The following is a 20587-nucleotide window of genomic DNA, read 5'->3' as shown; positions in this document are numbered from 1 at the left end:
CGAGTCCTTTTGAAGAGCATATAGATAAGGTGCGCGACGACAGCGTTTCATGCATGCTGTTCTCGCCGTCTGACACTTGTCGACAGATTGTCAATCTGAGTAAAGGGTAGTGGGAGGAAAAAAAGCTTTGCGCTGTATTTTACATCCCTAAAAAAATGAGATGCTGCCAGTATGACTCGGTGAACAGATGAGAAAAGAAGCGGCCAGTGTAATTTTCTTAGTGTTACCATCAGACGCCTGCACACTGTGGCATGTGCGGGCTATACCCGTAGTCCTCAAGATCGACGTAACATTTCTTGTTATTCAGTAAGATGTAAAGAAAGACGGTTCATTTACACCACTAGTCAGTGCAAGAAACGAATGAAATGGGCTATAATGACCGTGCCTCGGGAGAAATGGCGGCAGCCGTCAACGCTCAACTTCCTAATTTGATATTTCTTTTTATAAAATAAAGCACATGTTGTTGAGGAAGCTGTACGCTCTAAAAAATACACATAAAAGGGTTATTTTATTCTCTTTAGGAAGCTGCATAATTTTAGCACGAAAGTCAAATTGGAAGTGACGGCAGCGAAGAAAAGGTTTCACAACGTGAGATATAGCGCAACTCCGGACCGCATTTAGATGAAAGAGATGCAAACGCCTATAGCGATGTTTTAGAACGAGGAGAGCTCATCAATGTCAAAAAAAAATGGCTGTGGCTTAGGTAAGGTTAAGCCCAGGATGCGAAGCATACTAGCCTTTATTTTAGTTGTTGAACCACTGTTTAGCCTGGTGAACTGCTGTTGCTTGGCTATATTTGGTTCGGCTAGACGAAGAAACAACTCATGCATTACTTCTTCGCCTTCAAGAGTGGAACGCGACAGCGTTCCCGTCGACCCGCCAAGGGGTGTAAGACAATGGGCTACAGGGCAGCGACTACGCGCCCCGCATTGGACGCGGTGAGCGTCGAGCAAAGCAGCGTTCGGCGCGGCAACGAAATGTGCGCCTGAGCAAGAGACGCACGCCTTAGAAACAGCGCGTTTCTAAGGCAACACCGCATTCACTAGAGGCGCTTTTGTACCGCTCTGAAGCGTTGTACTCGTGGCTCAGTGGTAGCGTCTCCGTCCCACACTCCGGAGACCCTGGTTCGATTCCCACCCAGCCCGTCTTGCAAGAGTTGAGCCAAAGCCACTTCTCCTCTGTCGTGACGTCACGGTGTCACGTGATTTCATGGTCACCGCCGCGCCTGAGGAGCTGGGTTGAGCCCTCGTAATATGCTTCGCATAAAAAGGAAAGGAAAGAAAGCAACGCTAGCGAGATTGCGCAGAATTATGAATGAAGTATAATAATAAAAGGAGAATACCATTTTGGGACAGCGCACTGGGAACTAAGTTATCAAGGTGGCCATTTAGATGGTTAAACATCAGAACTACTTGTTTAGCAATGAAGGGTAAGAGAACAAAAAGCACCAAAAATCTGAGACGTAAAAAGTAGTACTTCTTAAGATGGAAGCTACATCTTGGCAACTTTCTTTTAGCACCAGTGTATGATTCATTCTTGAGTTGTTAAAACGGAAGAGCCTACAATTACTTATCCTAGTGTTAGTGAACAAGGGGCACTTCCCTCTAGCGCTACTGTTTACATGTTGCTGAAGTGCCACACAACTTAGCGATAACATCTTTTCCTAAAGTTAGCGACCACGAATATACTTATTGAAATGTACAAGTCATGCCGCGTTTACACGTGGAAATTATGTACAATTTCTGGGTAAAAAAAGAAACGACGTAAACAACGAAGTTTAAATTTAGGGCAATTTCTTTCTGACATGAAGAAGGGGAGCGCGATCTGAGCCATCGCGGACATGGACGCTAATAACTCGGACGCGCCATTCGTTGTCATTTGCAGCAGGCGGCCTCGGATTAGACGACGCATTTAGACGGTCTTTAATTTACACTCCTCTGAAAGCGCTGTAGGGTCGAGCGCGAGGAGACAGATGGTCCACTCGTTCTGTGACAACACGACATAAGCAACAGATGTCTGCGTAAAGCCGGCGGAGAAATACAGGCCCTTGAATAGAAAACACCGGTACAAAAAAAATGTCTGTTTGCGTATTTATATTACGATCGGAGCCTAAATAATACGTTCTTGTACAGCCATTTGCTTTCAAATTTTTCAAATCACCGTGCAACATCAACATCATTGTAAAATGTTTTTTATTGCTTGTAAGTTTGTTTTGTATCACATCACACTACCATTGCTTGATCACTAAAAATTTTATTCTTAGGGACTAGCCTGGGTAGTAACCCAATAGTTCCCAACATTTTCAGTTTTATCCAGATAAATCGCTTACATTGCGCAGAGCCACAATTTGTGCCAGCCAACCCGACACTTTAGAATAACTTAGCCACAAAGAGTAAAAACTCGAAAGAGTATGGTCTACACCGCATTCCAGCAATTCATGTGTCTTTGCTGAGGCCCGAAGAAACGCTAACTAAATCCACCCCTACTCACTTCGGCCGTGAAGCGCGATTGCAGGGCAAGCTGCACAGCTAACTTCCCGAGGGAGAGTCGACTGGCTGCCGCGAAGAGTTCCGCTGATTCGCCGGAGGGTGAAATGCGCGGGAACGGCGGCGTGTCAATTTGCGGGGCGCCCGCCTCAATTAGCGTACGTTTCACGGGATGGAACGCGAGCGTGCCGGTGGCACGTCCCGGATCTATTAGCCACAGAATCACGTTCCACTCAGAGCAAACGAGGTGGACGCCGCACGAAGTATCGCTATGAGCTCACTCGGGCCTCTCCTTCCGCGGCATAGTTCGACTGCTGCGCTAACTTAGCAAAGAAGGAGGCTGCTGCGTGTTTTTCTAATAGCACATAGTGGATTTCAGCGTCCTGTAGGCTAACCGAGTTTATGTTAGTTGTACAATTGACGTTGATTGAAGTCTAAAACCGCACAGGTATTTTTCATCATTATTTTTACTCATTTGGCGGTCCAAATAGTACGGCGCTGCCGCAGAGAAACCTTGCTGGTTTTCTACACATCAGATAACTTCGGAACGCTCGAAAAAAATAAGGGCGCTCATAATGTGACAGTAATCAGTGATATTTTTGGCAAAATGGATAGTAGACTCGCTATAGTGAACACCTGCATCGTCAGAAAGGCATAACCAACAGCCATCTTCCAACATGTAAGGAAGATGAGTAAAGAAATCTTGCTGGATGACCTGAGGCAAAGCTTTCGATGGTAGACAAGCAAGCAAACATTAGGTCTTTGTGAAGACATGCGAAAATATTCAGGTGAGTGCGTTGGGCTTAAACGATCGCAACTGAAACTTCCCCATTGTAAGCCTTTTAGTACAGCAGAAAAATAAAACACTCGATTTTACGTTGCACATTGTAATGCAATATCCACTAGCCCCGTTTCACATCTCGCTTACGTTGCACATTGTATTCCAAATTCTTGAGCTAGCACTGCAGTAGGAGTTAGCGTCGACGTCTCTACGCGAAATCGATAAGTGTACCAATTTATAGACATTCATTTTACTGGGACAGCAGTTGTGTGGTGGAAATTGGGTTTGCCTTGTCCGTCCGTTCATTCCATTGCGCTGGCGATTGGGGTTGTCATCATCGACGTTATTTTGTAGTCGCCAGGCCGACTCATCATCACCAACTTTATCATCGCACAGGGCAACGAAAAACTAATATAAAGCTGGTCCACAACCACCACCGCCACTGGGATTCTAACTCATGTCACTGCAGCAATGTGCATGTGGGAGCCGGGTACACTAAACCACTGCTCTATTGTGAAACACTTTTTTCGTTATACATGTAAATACAAAACTGAAGATATATTAGAGTGAGAAAATGGCTACACGCTCAAAACACAGGTAAACACAATGACGCGTTCCACAAGTGCATCAAGGCCAGCGGAAGCTTCTGGGCAGTGTACACACTTTTTATACAAGCCCCACTTTCACGATTTCATAGATCGTAGAATTTATTTCGTAGATCACGGGCTTTCAGCATAGGGATTACAAGTTCTAGATCACCAGAAACTTACAGATTCAGTAGTGAGAACATGTCACAGGGAGGAGCCCCAGTATTCCCAAGCGGCAGAAACTTCGTTGATTATGGCATGATGCCTACATCCTTTCTAATCGTCTGTTGGAGAATGTAGTAAAATATATGGCGTCTCTAGAGTCTATAAAACAGGGATATATGGTTTCCACACTAAGCTGAATGTTCGTTAACAACGGCACAAAACAGCCCCTTGAGTATAACAAGGTCCTAATAGGAAGTGCTTTCAAGTGCAACACCATATGCCAAGCAGTGGCCATGCGCTGCGCAATGCGAAAACTCTGAGAAGGCTAGCGTCTGTACACGTATTTCAATGGTCACAACAAGCTGTTACTGTAGAGAATGACAAACTGGCCATCTCTTAAGAATTGTTCATACGTCGTACAGAAGTCGAGAAGACAGCACTTTTAAAGCGAAGCTTTGGTTGCCTCTTGCAACACCACCAGAAAGCGCTCACCTTCTGGTGTTTGTTGCGCGCGCTGCAGGGTTTCTTGAAATACCATCAGATGGCGCTCGCCTCCACGCATCTCGGCTGGCACCACCGCGGTATTGTTTCACAGTGTGCGTATGGCACGTTCTGGGCTTGCTTTCTAATGTGAGAAAAATTCATCTGCTGGGTTATGGAGGTCTCACGCTGGCCTGTGATATCGTAAACGTTACAATCGTCCATAGCTGAAAAGAGGGCTTGGAGCTGACGTCTCAACAGCGCGCTGGCCACGTATGCAGAAGGATCACATAAACACATAAACAGGCCCAATCATTATGGCTACAGAGCTTGTACTCAGTGTCTTGGACATTCAGGCCCAAAAGAAGCGTCGCGCTGAACTGGAGCGTCTTTGCTTCAACACCGCTAATTATTGTCAATAAAAGCAAACAGCATACAGAGCTTCGCTTACATCGATTCCCATTGTGCGTGGGATCCGCAGATATGTTTTTCTTCATGATCGTGAAAACAGCGTTGATGGTTCAAGAGAGGCGTACGTGACTATAATAGTGACCAGCATGAAACGTGTCCCATGACCGCAATGAAGGTTGCGCCAAGAATTAGGCAGTTCGCGGATTAAGAAATGGCAATTTAAGGCGATGCATTGAAAGCGACAGACCGATTCAGCATTGAATTGAAGGCGTCTCAGTACGCTGGCGTGATGAAGAGCATTCCAGCGGTGTTGTACGTGTCACACCCCAGGTGGTTTTATTTTTTAAAGCGAAAGCTTTACTGGTCGCGAACTTGCGATTCGCCATGGCCGTGCTCCGAAGAGGCACACGACGTCACGCCACGTTCCTCGTCCCACGCGTTCCTCGTCGTTGCGTTCGCCTCCTCTGGCTTCACCAGCTGCGTCACATGCCTGATAACATGTCGGAGGATTGAAAAGGAGAGCTCGCGTGCGCCTCAACAGCAGTTGAGGCGGCAGTATGGACGGCGACAATTCTGATAAACAGGAGGAGGCCTGGAATGGACATCGGAACGAGATGAAGAGGAAAATCGCCCAGGGAACAGACGAACAGTGCGCCGAACGACTCGCTAAACGCCGCAACATAGCTAGACAAGTACTAACCTGTACTTTACATCAAGATCAACCAAGGCTAATCAGGCTATGCCTTAGCTTTCGCTACGTATATCCTGGCACACGCGAGCTAAGCCACTGCCAATTTTTTATGTGATGACAATTACATGGACACTCCTGGCGAATGTTTTCCTTCATTGGCAATGTCGGTGTCAGCATTGGTGTGATCGTCTATATGGATCCTTCGACAGGCAAGATAGATGCTACTTTATTGAAAGAGAAATGTAGATCTTACGAAGCAGTATAGTCTTAACTGATTTATTCGTCAGAAGTTTGGCAAAATAACAGCCCAAGGAACATTCATAAAAATTTAATTATCAGTACATGCCTTTTATTCTAAAACTTTAACAAAGCAGTATTTCGGCTCAATGCCCCAAAGTAATGCAATGTCACTGGTGCCGGCATCAGAGCTCTTTAAGGATGTAATATTTCATCAGCTGCTGACCAGAACTCTGGTATTGCCGACGACTTTATTTCGGTCTCATCTTGATCTCATCCAAGAAGGTTTTGAGGCGAAAGCCTTAAATGGCCCTTTTGGAAAAATAAGCCGGCGTCTTTCATCTGGACAAGCAAAAAAGAACACCTAAATTCCCATTGGCTGCGACTCCAGGTCACGAGCTCGCCTCGACCGAGCAGTGTGGGAAAGGGGACGTCTGCTGCCGCCATAGCGTGCCACGTGTTGCGTGAGGGGAGAGAGCATTGCCGCGACGCATCTTCACGCTCGCTCTCTAGTTCGAAAGCCTGCGTTATCCCTACGTTCCTTGTCCGCGCAAGCTTTCGCCTGCGTTCTAATTGCGCCATAGTGAGACCAAATCCAAACTTGCCAAGGGAACCACGTGCGCATCTCAACGCGCTTGTTTGCACTGGAGGAACTGATCGGACGGCCACCTCACACACCCTGGAAGCCCACTAAAGTCAACCGAGTCTTTTCTGTTGACGAAATAAAGTTGGTACCACCACCATCTTTTTGCCCGCGAGAAATTCCCAAGTCGAAGGACAACTCAGCAACGTTTAGTTGGACATTAATGCTTTCGCATTCACAACTCATAAATAGTACTTAGGTGCGCTCTCATCTTTTAAACCACCTTGGTCTCATCCTGTCTCGTGCAGCGTCGAGGTGCGATGCGTGCAACGCCACTGGCACCGCTGATCAAGCTAGCATTATGAGATACCTGGTAGCTTCCAAGGTGCTGTTCTTTCTGCTTAGCAGAAGTTGCCTTGCGCGCTGCTTCGAGTCATGCCCCACTCGCATATACAGGGTGTTTCACTTAACTTTAGCGAGACATTAAAAGTATGCAATTGCTACCTAGCTGGACTAAACCAAGATAATGTTTGCCGTCACCTGGAGATACTCAGCATATCTCTGCATTCCGCCCAATTACATAATTCGTATTAAAAATAATAAACATGTAAATTGCTATAGTTAGCATAAAAGTGAAGATGAGAAAATTGTAGAGGAACATGAGAAACTCCCGGTACAGATTTTGTTGCTCAATGCGTGGCACATAAATGTATTTTCCCAAGCGTGAAAGAAGCCCGCGAATACATGCAAAGTGGCTGGAACGGCCAGTCTCGAGGCAATTTTGCGTGTATTCTCGGGCTTCTTTCGCACTCAGAAAAACACATTTTTCTAGCATTAGCAGCTTGGTTTCAGTAATAAAGTTTATTCATTCAATCGCAGGATTCACATATTCCCAACCGCGAAATGCGCTATATGCCAGCACTACAACTGAAGAGGAAGAAAAAATTTTTGCTCAAATCTATTGGTGGCACTGGGTAATTTCGCTCGTGGCATCATTCGCAGGAGTTCTGGCCTCGGAAATGAGTAACTAGCAGCCGGGACTTTCAATTCAAACCGTGAAGGCTCATGGACTCATCGAGAATTGAATTTTAAAAATGATAAAAGGAAGTTTTTAAATTAAGCGCAAAATGAAAGGTCATGCTGCGAACACGTCACGCGTCTGGGTGCATGGACGTCGTCCTGTTGTATGATGGAAATAATTAATAACTGTTTTGCATAACTTCTCGAACCTTCTTAAATTGACCACAAAACATACCAAATTGACAAACAAATGAAAATAAATAAATAATATGCAATAAGGTTGTCGGCATCAAATACTTTCAAATAATGAAAAGTTGGACGGAAATGAAAAAAAAAAATATCAGAGTGGAACTCCACTGGGAGCTGTCTAAGTATGCGCAAGCATTGTTTCACTTGTTAATTTGCACCCAGGCCTGTGTCATTGTCAAGGTTATGAAATTTAATCACACCAGTACAAACGACGGCACTGCAGTGACGAGAACTGGTGCAGCCTGCGGCGTAAGGAGCATTGATGACGCAAGCAATGAACTGCAGGTGTCGGCGCCAAGTACCTAGATGACGTTCCGATCATTAAAAGCTGTTATCACTCTTTAACGCCTTATTCATCCGCGTCTAGTCATTATGAACCGCGGCCAATCGTACTGAGGCAGCGGCTTCGTATGGCACCGCCGTGCAGGCCGCACCTTGAAGGCGATCTGCGACGCCGACAAAGAGTGCCGACTGCTGCTGGCTTCGCGCTGTATGTTGTCGCCGCTTAGTGTTGAAGAGAGACGCGCGGGCCCGTGTCTTGAAAGCGATCTGCGACAGCGGTATAGTGAGACGTGTGCTGAGAGTTCCGTGAGCACTCTGTTCTCGCCGCTTTGTTGGCGTTGAAGCGAGAGGCGGCAGCAAGGCGAATTCGCTTTCGAAGCGGTCATCTGGCGGGACGAGCAGACGGAGGATGGATGGTTGGATGGAGGATGGATGGTTTTCTCGTTGGATAAGCCTAGAAATGCTTACGCACTTAAATGTTGGGAGTAAAAAGTCTGTCATAAGCCAGTGGCCGAACAGCGCAGAACAGAAGTTCCATAAACGTGCGCGTATGTCTGTGCATATTCCCAACAGCAATCTTCGTCATCTAAGTAACAGAAGTACTGATTATTATCCATATATTGCTGAAAATATTTCATGTATTCAAATTCGCAGTTTAGATAACTGCATTATTCTGCAACCAGCATTCCCCTTTTCCCAACAAACTTATATCCGCTGGCTTTAGTCCATTCTCCCGTGGTGAGTAAGCACAGTTATTTGAAGAAAAAAGTAGAAAATCACAACGATACGATAGCCTTCACTGCGGGAGAATGCTGTTGTTGCTATAAATTAGTTCAGAGTCAACGCAATCGCTGGAATCCACTCCTTTTAACATATTTGGCAGCATAACTTGGAGATTCACCAAGTGCGCGCCCATGAAGCCTTATTGAGCTTCAGTGGTAACTTGGAGCGCATAACTCTCAGAAAAGTCGCAGATGGTTAAAGACAAAGGGATGTCCTGGACAACAGCCTTCCGCTTTTCTTTTTATTTCTTCTTTTATTCTGTTTTTCCTCCAAGCAAATTTATCGCACTGAACTTCATCGCTTGCTTAGAAACCTTCAAGAACCCCTGGTTTCAAAAATAAAAAGTAAACCACGTTGTTACGGTTTCGCAAACAGTGTAACGAAGGCATAAAGAGCACCTGAATGCAGTATGTCGTCTCTCGCAGTCCTTGTCCTTCGCTCTGTACGTCATTTTTATCATGAATTACCAACTAACCCAAGCACCCACCCTAGTTCACGAATGACATTGCAGCCTCCATTATTTTCAGTGAACTTCATAGAGAGAGAGAGAGAGAGAGAGAAACGAGGTGGAAATGGAAAGCAGGTTAGCGGGAAGAGCTTCTGATTTGCTACACTGCATTGGGGGAACGAGTAAACGAAAAATAATGACGGAAAGAATAGCGGAGAGATAATTTGACTGCTTAGCAGTCAATAGTGCGTGGGGACGCAATTTCTTTTAGTGAAATGAAGAACTGTACCAGCTGTACATAATTATCGATGTCTGTGTCAACGTACTTTGGCGTGTTCTGAAATAATACCCAGGTCCGGCGCTATCCATCTGGCTTCTGCAACCTACTTTTGTGAGGGAGGCGCTTTCATTCAGTGATTGTATATGTGGCTGCTAACGCGCGTCTTCCTATTCACAAACGCTGATAACTCAATTCATAACTTTATCGCGTCAAACCAGAGCATTGAAACGACAGGCTTCAAAGCAATGTAATCGATGCGCACTCTTCTCGCTCGAGTATTACCCTCCCCGTTCCAACCCCTCTCCACCCGAATGTTATTCGTCGAGTGACGGTGTCGCTTTTGTGGTGATGTGCAGAACGAGCAGAAAAAGATCGAACGCCCGTTCTGCAGGTGTTCCATGTTTGCACTTGTTGAAGGAGCTTAGAAGTTTGATATTCCAGCTACACGAATATGTGCCTAGGTTCGTTCTTAAACCTGCCGTTGTCATTCACTGGCAGAGTCCCACGGAAAAAAAATATATCCTTTGGCTTTTCTGTAATATCACGTTTGCTAAGAATGCGGTATAAGTATACGATAAAATAAACTCATTATCGTAGTTTCAAAGACGCATTCCAGCATCGTTAAGGAGTTCGGGTATTCTTCAGGGAGTCTCAACGTAGTTACGCATAACAAATATAGTTCGTATACATTTTTTTTTGCGTGAAATCTATGGCTTTACTCGGGAAGCATTTCATGAATAATAAATGCGTTCTTTAAAAACAAGCGAGATACGAATTATTGGTAGGCTCGCAAAAAATTATGGGAACTGATATCCAAGAAAAACACTGACGTATCTTACTTTCTGGGTGCGAAACGGGCTATGGAATGAGGAGAGGTGAGCAAGGTCACAAAATAAGATAATTTACTTCATTGTCCAACACTTCTGTTCTGGAAATGCCGGGTATAAAGAACCTCATGTATCCAGGTTGTGGACGTTACCGATGGCGTACTATTGGGGGACAAATGGTGCCGATGTGATGGATTCATGACGTTTATTAGCTCTCGAAATAGTTCAGTCGGAGGTGATATTGGGAAGCGTCGATGGGGGACTGACATCGCAATCGGTGATGTGGCAATAGTCGCAGGTTCACTTAAAGCGGTTCGCGGCTCAGAAATGCGGGAGCCGGAGTGACGCGAGCTTTCTACATTGCGCCATTAATCGAAGCTAAAGACAACCCCTCGTCATGTCTATTCTATTTTCATTTTATTTATTATCACTCTTAAGATCAAAGGCATTAAAGAGGGGAGTGGATTACAGAACATGAGCAAAAGGAACAAATATGAGCAGTTAGAACGTTCATGTATAAGATACAGTTTTAGTTTTATACAGTTTAGCTAGGGTTTACAACGTCATGATAAATTGGTCGCAAACTAAGATATATATATATAGTAAAGCGGCAAACGCAAAAGCACTTAAGCTAGACCATAGAGTAAGCAACAACAAAAAAATTCATCGAATACACAATGTTAGCTAGAGCTGCTCGAAATCTTTGGTTATCGTAAATGGATCGACTTCACCAGGAATATGGTTTCATTCCGTGGATGACCGCAGAAAAAATGACTGCAAGAAAGTTTCAGTGTGACAAGATTCAAGACATGTTCACAGCGTCTGTACCTTGGCATTTTCCAATTTACGCAAACACGGACAAAAATGACCCGCAGGCCGTACTGTATGTAGCCGATGAAATGAGCCTGGTACAGCTGAAGTCTAGAATTCTTAGACGGGCCCCACTTCCTACCTTCCTGAAAATGAACAAATTACGTTTGGGCATCTTTTTAACACCGGGACATATGACTTCACCCATAAATTCTATGGTCGACGACAACACCGAGGGGTCTTTGATAAGTGAAATAAGGGATCACACTATCATCGATACCCGTTGCATAGTGAAACATACGTTTCCATGTTGAACCCTATCGCAACACAGTTACTTGTGGCGAGGATGCATCATAGGTGCAGGGCAAAGCAGACTGCAATCTTGCAGGTACTCTCACTCACGTCGACATATGCATGTTTCTACGGTGTATCTATTGATGGGCATTGTATCGGGGATTACCTCTGCAAATTCAATAACGGCACCATTGAAGAAGACCGGACTGAGGCCTCCTCTTTGCCTCACTTCATGGGCAATGACGCATTTTCTCATGTCACTGTCATTTGTAGACATAAAGACTGCAAGATTGATGAGGTAACTTAAAGAACACCAACGCCGAGGAGCGAGTGCCACTAAGAGAACCTAAGTAAAAGATTACGGTGGCCTATCATTTTTTCAAACTCCATAGTTGGCTTATGAGTTCACAATTCTGACAAAACTAAATAAAATGAGTGTTATGTTAAAATTTAGTAAATAATTGCTGCATATGTCTTCATAATATTCCAGGGCTACAGGCATTGGGCCTGGTGATTGTAGCATCATTGAGCAAGTTTTGTAAGCGCAAAGTTAAATTTTAATGGTGAATAGGACATTGCGTGACCTTGCTGATAAACTTGCTAATGTTTCGTATTAAACAGTTATCGAGACTATCAAGAATAGCTTCGTGAAGTACATTATCAAAGACGTTTCTTGTGCATAAGGAAACTTCTCTAGCAAAGTGGCACTACGTCTTTTCCTGTTTAGTTGTCGACAAGAAGTCAATGACTCGGCTCGGAGTACTCCTTCAAGTGCTTGTTGGCGTTGCGTTCTGCAGGGTATAATACCCCACAGCTGCCGAGTTGTTGCGACGCCTGTTTATCGAAGCGCGGCTGACGTTAATACGGGGTAGCGTGGCGTCGTCGGCGGGCTGCAGGCATGCGGCAGACCATGGCGACCAGGCAAGGACGAGACCAATTCTAGTGCGACACTTGCACGGTTTATTTGTTGGTTGGTGAAATATCAGAAGAAGAGAATGAAGTTAAACAGTACATTGCGGGGCCCTTAAATAGGCCCCCTAAAGTCGTAGGCGGGATCTTGCTCACGTCCACATCACTTGATATGCACTGAGTTCCACGGTGCTTGGCAGCGGCACACACTCGCCCGGCGGCCTTTCACGAGCCCGCCACCGCAGTTGGCAGCCAGCAGGTCCGGGATTGTTGCCGCTTATCCTGTCTTCTTGGCGAAGTTAGTTCGCGGAAGTTCTCCTGTAGAGCTTGATGGTTCGTGGAAAGGGCGTCTGGTTGTGCATAGGTGGCTGATCCATTGTCCCAGTTGGCGTCTTCACAAGCGTGCTTCCGCTGGCGGCAGCCCTGGCGTCCTGTCTGGTTCGCGGAGAGGGTTGTCACGCACACACAAAGAGGCCTGTAGGCACTTAGGGGCACTGCCAGACCGGTCATCAACTAGAGACAACCATGGCAAATTAGTAATCCATCCTTCGTTTCGATGAGGCATGGTGGTGGAGCATCCTTTTTGCCCGGGGTGTAACATGCCAAATGTAACATTGGAAGACTGGCCGAATCAAAAGATGCCATTTTCCACTCTCACAGTGGTTTGTTGCAGGGTGTATACGTGGAACCTGAGAGAACAGCCGTGTATTTTATTGTAACCATTGCAAAAGAAGGTACAAGTGAAAGCACGTCTGGTAATAAATAAATGCGTAAAAGCTGCCTGCTCAAATGATTTATTCCATTTACAGAGGAAGGAGCACTGACGAAACACAGCATCAACGGGACTAACTTGCTTTATGGGTCAGTACTTAGGTAACATATCGTTTTTTTTGTTTCTTTTTGTACGATCCAATTTTTCGTTCTAATTCACCAGCACTCTGGCCTTTTACAATTGTAGTTCTCATTTTTGCCTCGAATGCACTGCTCGTACTTAGAAGTAAAGCAGTCTTTCCAGTCACTGATGACAACTCCTCCTGTGCTTTGAATGCCTTGAGTTTCCGCTAAATCGGTCTACTCCGCCGGACGATAAAGATCAGGGAGTCGTTTAGGAAGCAGGCCGCTCCGACTGCGTTTAAAATGCACCCCACGCCTGATCACTTCGTCGCGAGCCTGAGAAAGAAGTATCGCTGGTGATGTCCATTGACTATCTGTCTCCTTACGCAGCTTGCCGTCATCATCTAATGCGCCGAGACACGGGTAAACTTCTCGCGCTGTTTTCTCTTCGTGCAGGAACCTTTATCAAAAAGCACTTCCAAAGGCGAAGCGCGCTCCGTATATTCTCCTTGTCGATTCCAAAAAAAGATTTGCCTCTTCTATTCTCTGTCGGCGCACAATTCTGTGCCACTCAGAGCAGTGCGCCGGAGCGTCTTTTATCTTCTCCTACTTCGCTTAGAAATCGCTCTCAAGAGAAATAACATAACAGCCGCTGACAGAGTCAAAGCGAAACAGTGTATTCACCCATGCCAACGTTTTGGCCCATGGTGGGCGCAGCCAGCGATCTGCCAGATGCGTCTTTCTTAGCACCCTCCATTCTGTCCTCATTCTTAAGCATTTTTCGTCCGCGCTTCCTTTTAGAGGTAGGCGCCGCTCGCACTGCGCGGTATTTTGCGACCGACGTAACATGTCACGACATTGAGCTCGAGAATGTGTTACGCTCAAGCGAGTTCAAAGTGTCATTTTTCTGTGTGTGGCGGTTGGCAGACGCTTCGATTGAAATATGTGGCTGTTTCTTGTACGTCTTTCATGACACTGCTCCCGTACGCTCAACTTGCTTTCGAGTATTTCTCTCTAAGGCTTGTTCGATTCCGACTCCGCTATCGCACAGGCGAGTAGTGCTATATTAGCCTTTCGGATCTTTTCGTTCTGTGTACGAACACCTTTACTCCATTATGTCTCATTTTCTTGCATTCGCTTTTCTGTCCAGCTCCAGGCTGCGAAAGAGTGTCGAACAACGACGAGCTTTTGCAATCTCTTCAAACTGCGAGGCCCCACGATGCATTACTTCAATGTTTCTAATGAAATAATTAAATCCGAAGAAACATTCTTTGGGGGAGGGGGTGGACTCGATAAACTCTCAGATGCATTTGTGTCCCCAGCTGGTCTCCAATACGACGAAGTGTTATGAGTACTTATTTGAGTGTTCCAAGTTTCTTCGTGTGCCACCCAATTAAAAGGGCAATTCAGTGGAGCCTCCGATCACGAGTCTACGTATTTAATCCCCCTCAGCAGGATCAGGAGATAACGGTGCAACACTTTTTCAGTGCCGGTTAGTAGTGGTTAATCGCTCCATGGACCTTCTTGTCTTGTATTTTCGTCGCATATTTTTCCCTGCTTCTGGTTATGTTTTCTGGGCTGCCCACTATACCTGAGTACCTTCCCCTTTCTTCATTGTAGGGTAGCACATGGCATTTTCTGTTCTCTTAAGATATCAGCTTGTCTCATTTTTGTCTTTCTTTCCCTCTGTTGTTTGAAAATTGAAAGTTTGAAAGTTTATTTACCCTAATAACGTATACAATTGCAAAGTACACACTTTTAGGATTCAAAAAATTACATAAACAATAAACAATAAACATAAACAATAAAACAAAAGGCAAGTCGCACCACAATAGGTTTTTATACAAAGTCACAAACACACACTAGCGGCCGTGATCTAGACTGTGACGAACATGTAAAGAGATCAGAATATGCAGAATAAAACAGAACTCTAACACGTAATATAGAATTACTAATCATTACTAATAATAGAAAGAATTTGTAGTTACATCGTGTGACTATACAGTGTGTTATTTAGTACTTGCTAAAAATGCCTGTGTTTTTGGAAAAAGAATGTTGAAGTGCGTTCAATTACATTCGCTGTGCTATTTTAGATGGCTGTAGGACTAGCAATCTTGCCAGTTAAAAAGGTGAGTAAGGATCAATTAAGTGTAGCTCTTGTTCTAGCTGTCATTTCTGCGTCGCGTATCTGCGGCATTCCAGAAGTAGATGGCGAAGATCCTCATCGTCGTTGCCATAGAAGCAAGCCGGGGAAGAAGGCCGTTTATGCGACGTAGAAAATGTTTTGTGTATGCTGTCCTAAAGTGTAGTCGATGAACTAGTATCTCTCGGCTTTTCAAGAGTACTACATCCAACTGGTATTTGAGTTCAGGGTCCACTTCATAAAGAACTGATTCCATCGTACTTTCATTGAACCAGGTTGACATAATCAAGTCCTTGTTTAGTACTGTTAAAGAGATGAGTTGAATTTCTGCATCTTTATGGGCCGATTTCACCACCGAGTCTTCTTCTATTGTTAGCATTTGTGGCATAATGTCATAAAACGCCCGGGGCGTTCGCAATTCGCAAACTGCACTTACGAACTAAAAGAGGTTATCCGATTAATATTCCATATCAGCTCCACGGCACGCAAAGTTATCATATATGCTCCGCCGCCCACCCCTTCGCCCATTCCAGCTGCTCATTTACATGACTATTGCACATACAAGCACTCTTACAAATCGGTACTGTCCCGCCAGATCTCAATAGGTTTTTTGCCCATTCCAATGGCAAAATGAAGGTCTGCGTAGCAATACTTACTCATTCGATAATCGATCGTCGAAGTGTAGGAACAGCTTTTTGCGTCAGTACACTAAATAAATAGGTTGGGGTAGCTTTTATTGAGTAACTGCACTACGCGGTGCTGCAAGTCGCCGGAAGCATTGCTTGGCTGATACAAGTCGGGTCGTGTTGCCAAGTCCCACTTCTTTCCCTTTTTCTTTCTTCTTTCAGCTTTTAAACTTTACACGTGCGTATAGCTTCCGCTCGAGCAATCCGCTTCCCAGTTTCTCCTGAGAAACAAACATTTCCTGAGGATTTTTTTCTGCACTTCTGTCAAGTCACGTATTTCGTGTCGGCTGCTTTAAATGAATCGTCGCGCAGCCGCCTGTAGCGCAATCCTGGTCGCTCGCAGAGGCTTAAATTACACGTGGTGTCGGTGGTAGGAAAGGATAATTTGGGTGCGCTGTCATATCCACGGCATTTTTGCTGGCAGCGAGAGTGCGAAATCTTTAAGGTGGCATTCGTAATTTTATTCAGAAAGCTTATCTGCTAGTTTCTTCTTTTGTTCAGAGTGGCTATCTCGCAGACGGAGCTCTTCCTTGCAATGCCCCAACCTTGCATGGCGCGGTCTTCAGGCATGGACAATGTCTGAAGAAAAAAAAGCGCATTAAGATTACTGCCAAATTTCGTCCTCGTCTGGTAAAGGCTTTGGAAGTTCTATAGGTGTGAAGGACTATGGAATATATCGAGTTACGCTTTCGAGTATGAAGAAAGAGACCAGGGACAGTGAAGTGAAAAAAATTAGTCTCCAATGATTATACAAATGAAATCCCTCGTAGATGTTCTGTTTCATATTTTGCTTCACATGATTTATCAGGACAACGGTACTGAGAATAATTTTCAGTTCACTTAAGAGAAGAGAGCACAGCTCTTGCAACGTACAGCAAAGGAAGCTACATTTTGAGAATGAAGAATCAAAGCATGCTAGGTATTCCCACTCAGTTAAACTCGTTTACTGCCTTCTGTTCGTTTCATTCTTAACTAGGTGAACCTCAACAATATCAGCTAGACTTTCAGCCTGAGTTAAAATTCTGGCTGAAAACTGGTCAGGGATAGGTGGCAGCAATACGCTAGGCCAGCCAGGCTCGCCAGCAGCAATACAGCAAATTTTTTTCACCATGCTACTTGCCATAAAACACATCACGATTCAATAAATGCCGGCATACCGTTGTGAAGAAGTGCATCATTTGTCTGTCGAACGTCGGTAAACAAACCTTCGTAGTCTGTGAACTGATCGACACAAGTGTACATACGCAAGCACACACACATTTATGTAGATGGATGTTTGTATAAGACAACGCGTGCGTTTTCATGTACGAATACGTATACGTACACACGAATAATGTCATGCATGCCGTCATTCATGCGTGTATGCGTGCGTGACTTATGCACGTAAAATCTTCATGAAGGGAAGTGTAAGTGTGAGAAGCATAACATTTCGCAGACTTCCGTGATAAAGACACAAATATATCGAAAGATTCGTAGAGACATTCGATGATATAATGCATATAGCATCGTGGTAATGAACCCGTCCACTGCAAATATACGACTCACTGTTGAAGTAAGCGATATCACGTGCCTTCCGAGAACAGAGGCTCCGGTGTGCAATCAAATCAGCAGCCCACTACTGTGAGAAGGGGACATGAGAAGTGCGTAGGCGACATAATGAACAAAATAGAAATGAATCTAGGACTTTTCCTGAACACTCCAACATGGGAAACACATGGCCCGCCAACAGCCTAACGTGATGCCCGCAAATTGCCAGCCGTGCACGTGTCTCGACGGCCACGCTGCCCTATCCGTTTCACGAGAAAGTGGATACTGCCATCTCAAGACCCTAATGGCGCTCTCTTCTTGCACCGCCGTTAGCGCGATGATGAGGCGGCGTGTGTGCTGCCACCACAGGACGGTGAGGGCTGCCTATGTCTGCAAACCAGGCCATGTGTACATCGGCATTTCCAGAGCAAACACGTATACGTTTACTGCCGACAAAAAGGTCGAATCATTTAATTTGCCGGCGTTGTCAGCGACACTCAATATGGCACTTCTCGATGTCGTTCATCTGCTTTTCGTTGGTTCGGAGTTGGCGACCGAAGTACTTTTTGCCTATATTGATGGTAATAAGAGCACGGAGGACAGCACTTGTCACTATGCCATTCTATGTTATGGCACGGAGCGACCCAGATCTTTGCAGTGTTTGCGTGTCACTTGCACTTCTCGTCTCGTCCACGCGTAGCTTGTTGAGGCCGTTGTCGAAAAAACTAAAATATGCCGAAGACAATGAAGCAAGGGACAAGACACCTACGAGAACTGAAGTGCACTCCTATAGGTGATAAGGGCAACTCAAAACCATGCAATATGCAACGTTTCATTAGGAAGCCAAATAAAATACTTTGGTAAAGTGACATTTTTCTGCTGAACGGCGAGGTACCTCCACCCGAATTTACAACGCGTCTTGTTTTTTAAGCATCGAGGGCCACTGGTCGACCACCTTCGCCCCTTATTACGTTTTCGACAGGGATTGGACAGCGCGTGCTATAAGAAACCGTTCTAGCATACGAGCTCTTTTGTGAACATGCCGAACCAGGAAACGGCAATGCTTTTACATTAGATACATACTGAATCTATATCCTTTTCTAGCTGAGGTATACTATAACTTGAAAAACCGAGATGGCTGTGGAAAACGGAAGTAAAATGGAGCTGCAATAAATAAAAGACAGAATATTTTGATATATAGACTAAAAAATCTAAATTAACAGGGGCGTTATAACGTGATATTTAGATATTGAATGCGGTGACGAAATGTGGCCCACCCGCCAAAACGTTTGGACTGCAAGGAACGTCTTTCCCCACACTTCGACCATTTTCATTTTTTTTTTGTGTTAATGTAGTGTTAACGCTGTTCACCTCCTCTTTTCAATTCCCTCTCCCTCTTTTGCAGCGCGGTTGAGGTGTCCTCTACTGAGAGACAGTTACTGCGCTGCACTTTACCCGCTTTCACCTTTAAGAACCTCCTTAACCGTGCGACAGAAGGTGGCACGCTACCGGCCCGCGTCCCTCGGTCGAGAGAGAGAGAGAGATTGTGAAAAGGAAGAGGCGCTATTTTCTGGAGCCCAACCTCGATGGCGAACGCGAGATTGAGCCATGTTCGCCGGCTCACCCTAGCACGCTTTCCCTCGCAAATGCAGCATACGGCACGTGGCGACGGTTTGATCGCCCTCGGTCTTTACACAGAACCTCACGGTGACGGCGACGGCAGAAATGCGTCTGCAGTGTCCATATAATTGCTATCGAAAGAAAAGGAGATTTAAAAAAGGTATAAAACTGCTAGAATAAAAAAAACATGTATCGCACACCTGAATTATTCGAGCAGGTGGCACGCTCTGTATAGGAGGTCATAGGTACCGACACAAATTAGACATAGAGAAGGCTTGAGAAAGAAAATGAAGCTTAAGGAGATGTATGGAAAAATTGTGCGATGAAAAACGTGTATCGCATACCTGAATAAATCAAGCAGGCCAGTAACGGTTTCTCACCGCTCCGTTTCGAAGGGGATGCAGATAAATACTAATATTAACCATCATTAGCATCGTAGTGGGTCACTTGTCACGCTACGCGCGATGCGCGCCGCGTTGTGCCGATATGTACATACTTTGCATTGCAGGCGCATAATATCACACCAGGTGTCAAATTATTCGTCAAGTACGCGAAGTAGGGGTTGCAGTATTATCAGTTGTGTCAATTGCTAATATTCGCGTACTTATTCGCGTATGTATTCGAATATAGCTCGACCTTTATTTTGTTTTTATTTTCTTAAAAATGTTACCCAAATCGTGGTATTGATCTATTTTTTGACCAAAGAACCTCGGCTTATACTCGTGAACACAGCTAGAAAAAGTATTAGATAAATGGAAATTCCTCCGTCGTGCCCGCCGGATCCGTAGCGGAAATTATTCAGATTGGTCCCAAGAATTGCTGCATATCCAGGGCACTCGATGTCTCCAAGGACGATGTCATTTCGGATGCCGAGGACGCTTGCGAAGCATCCACCGAGTTCGACTTCTGTAGAGGATGTAACTTGTGCCAGCAACTAGCAAGGCTTAGTATCCGAGCTTATTATAAATAAATGTGTGTAATGTTCCGAGTTTTTCGTTTGTTTGGAAACATGAGGGTCGACTTATGGTCACAGTTCATTTGTTTATTTCGGGAATCGTTAAATATGCAAAGGAATCCACCAATATATATATATATATATATATATATATATATATATATATATATATATATATATATATATATATGTCCGCCTCCACTAGCACATGTTAGCGAGGGCGAACTTTTGTCACCAGCAGTTCCGAAACTAAACGGTGCAAATGAAAGTGAAATCGAAAATAGAACTCGAAACAGGTTCCCACACGCTACGCAGTGTGCGTTCGTGGGTGGTAAGCCACGCAGCTTGCGCGAGCGCACCGCAAACCCGTCACGGCGGGATGTGCGCGAAGTGCTGGTGGCGTCCGCGAGCGTTGCAGTAATCCTCAGTGCAGCACGCCACCGCTGTTAAAGAAACTAGAGGCTTCTGGAACATTCCGACACTGGCGGCTTATTGAAGG

General features: G+C 45.0%; 1 protein-coding gene across 7 annotated transcripts in view; it reads left to right on the top strand.

Moving 5' to 3' along the window:
- Nucleotides 1-20587, top strand: part of LOC135911416 (uncharacterized) — a 989518-nt gene that overhangs the window by 335363 nt on the left and 633568 nt on the right. The window lies entirely within an intron of this gene.

This window comes from Dermacentor albipictus, chromosome 4, assembly GCF_038994185.2.
Source record: "Dermacentor albipictus isolate Rhodes 1998 colony chromosome 4, USDA_Dalb.pri_finalv2, whole genome shotgun sequence".
NCBI lineage: Eukaryota > Metazoa > Arthropoda > Arachnida > Ixodida > Ixodidae > Dermacentor > Dermacentor albipictus.
Note: the sequence above shows the minus strand (reverse complement) of the source record. Positions and strands in the feature narration are given on the sequence as shown.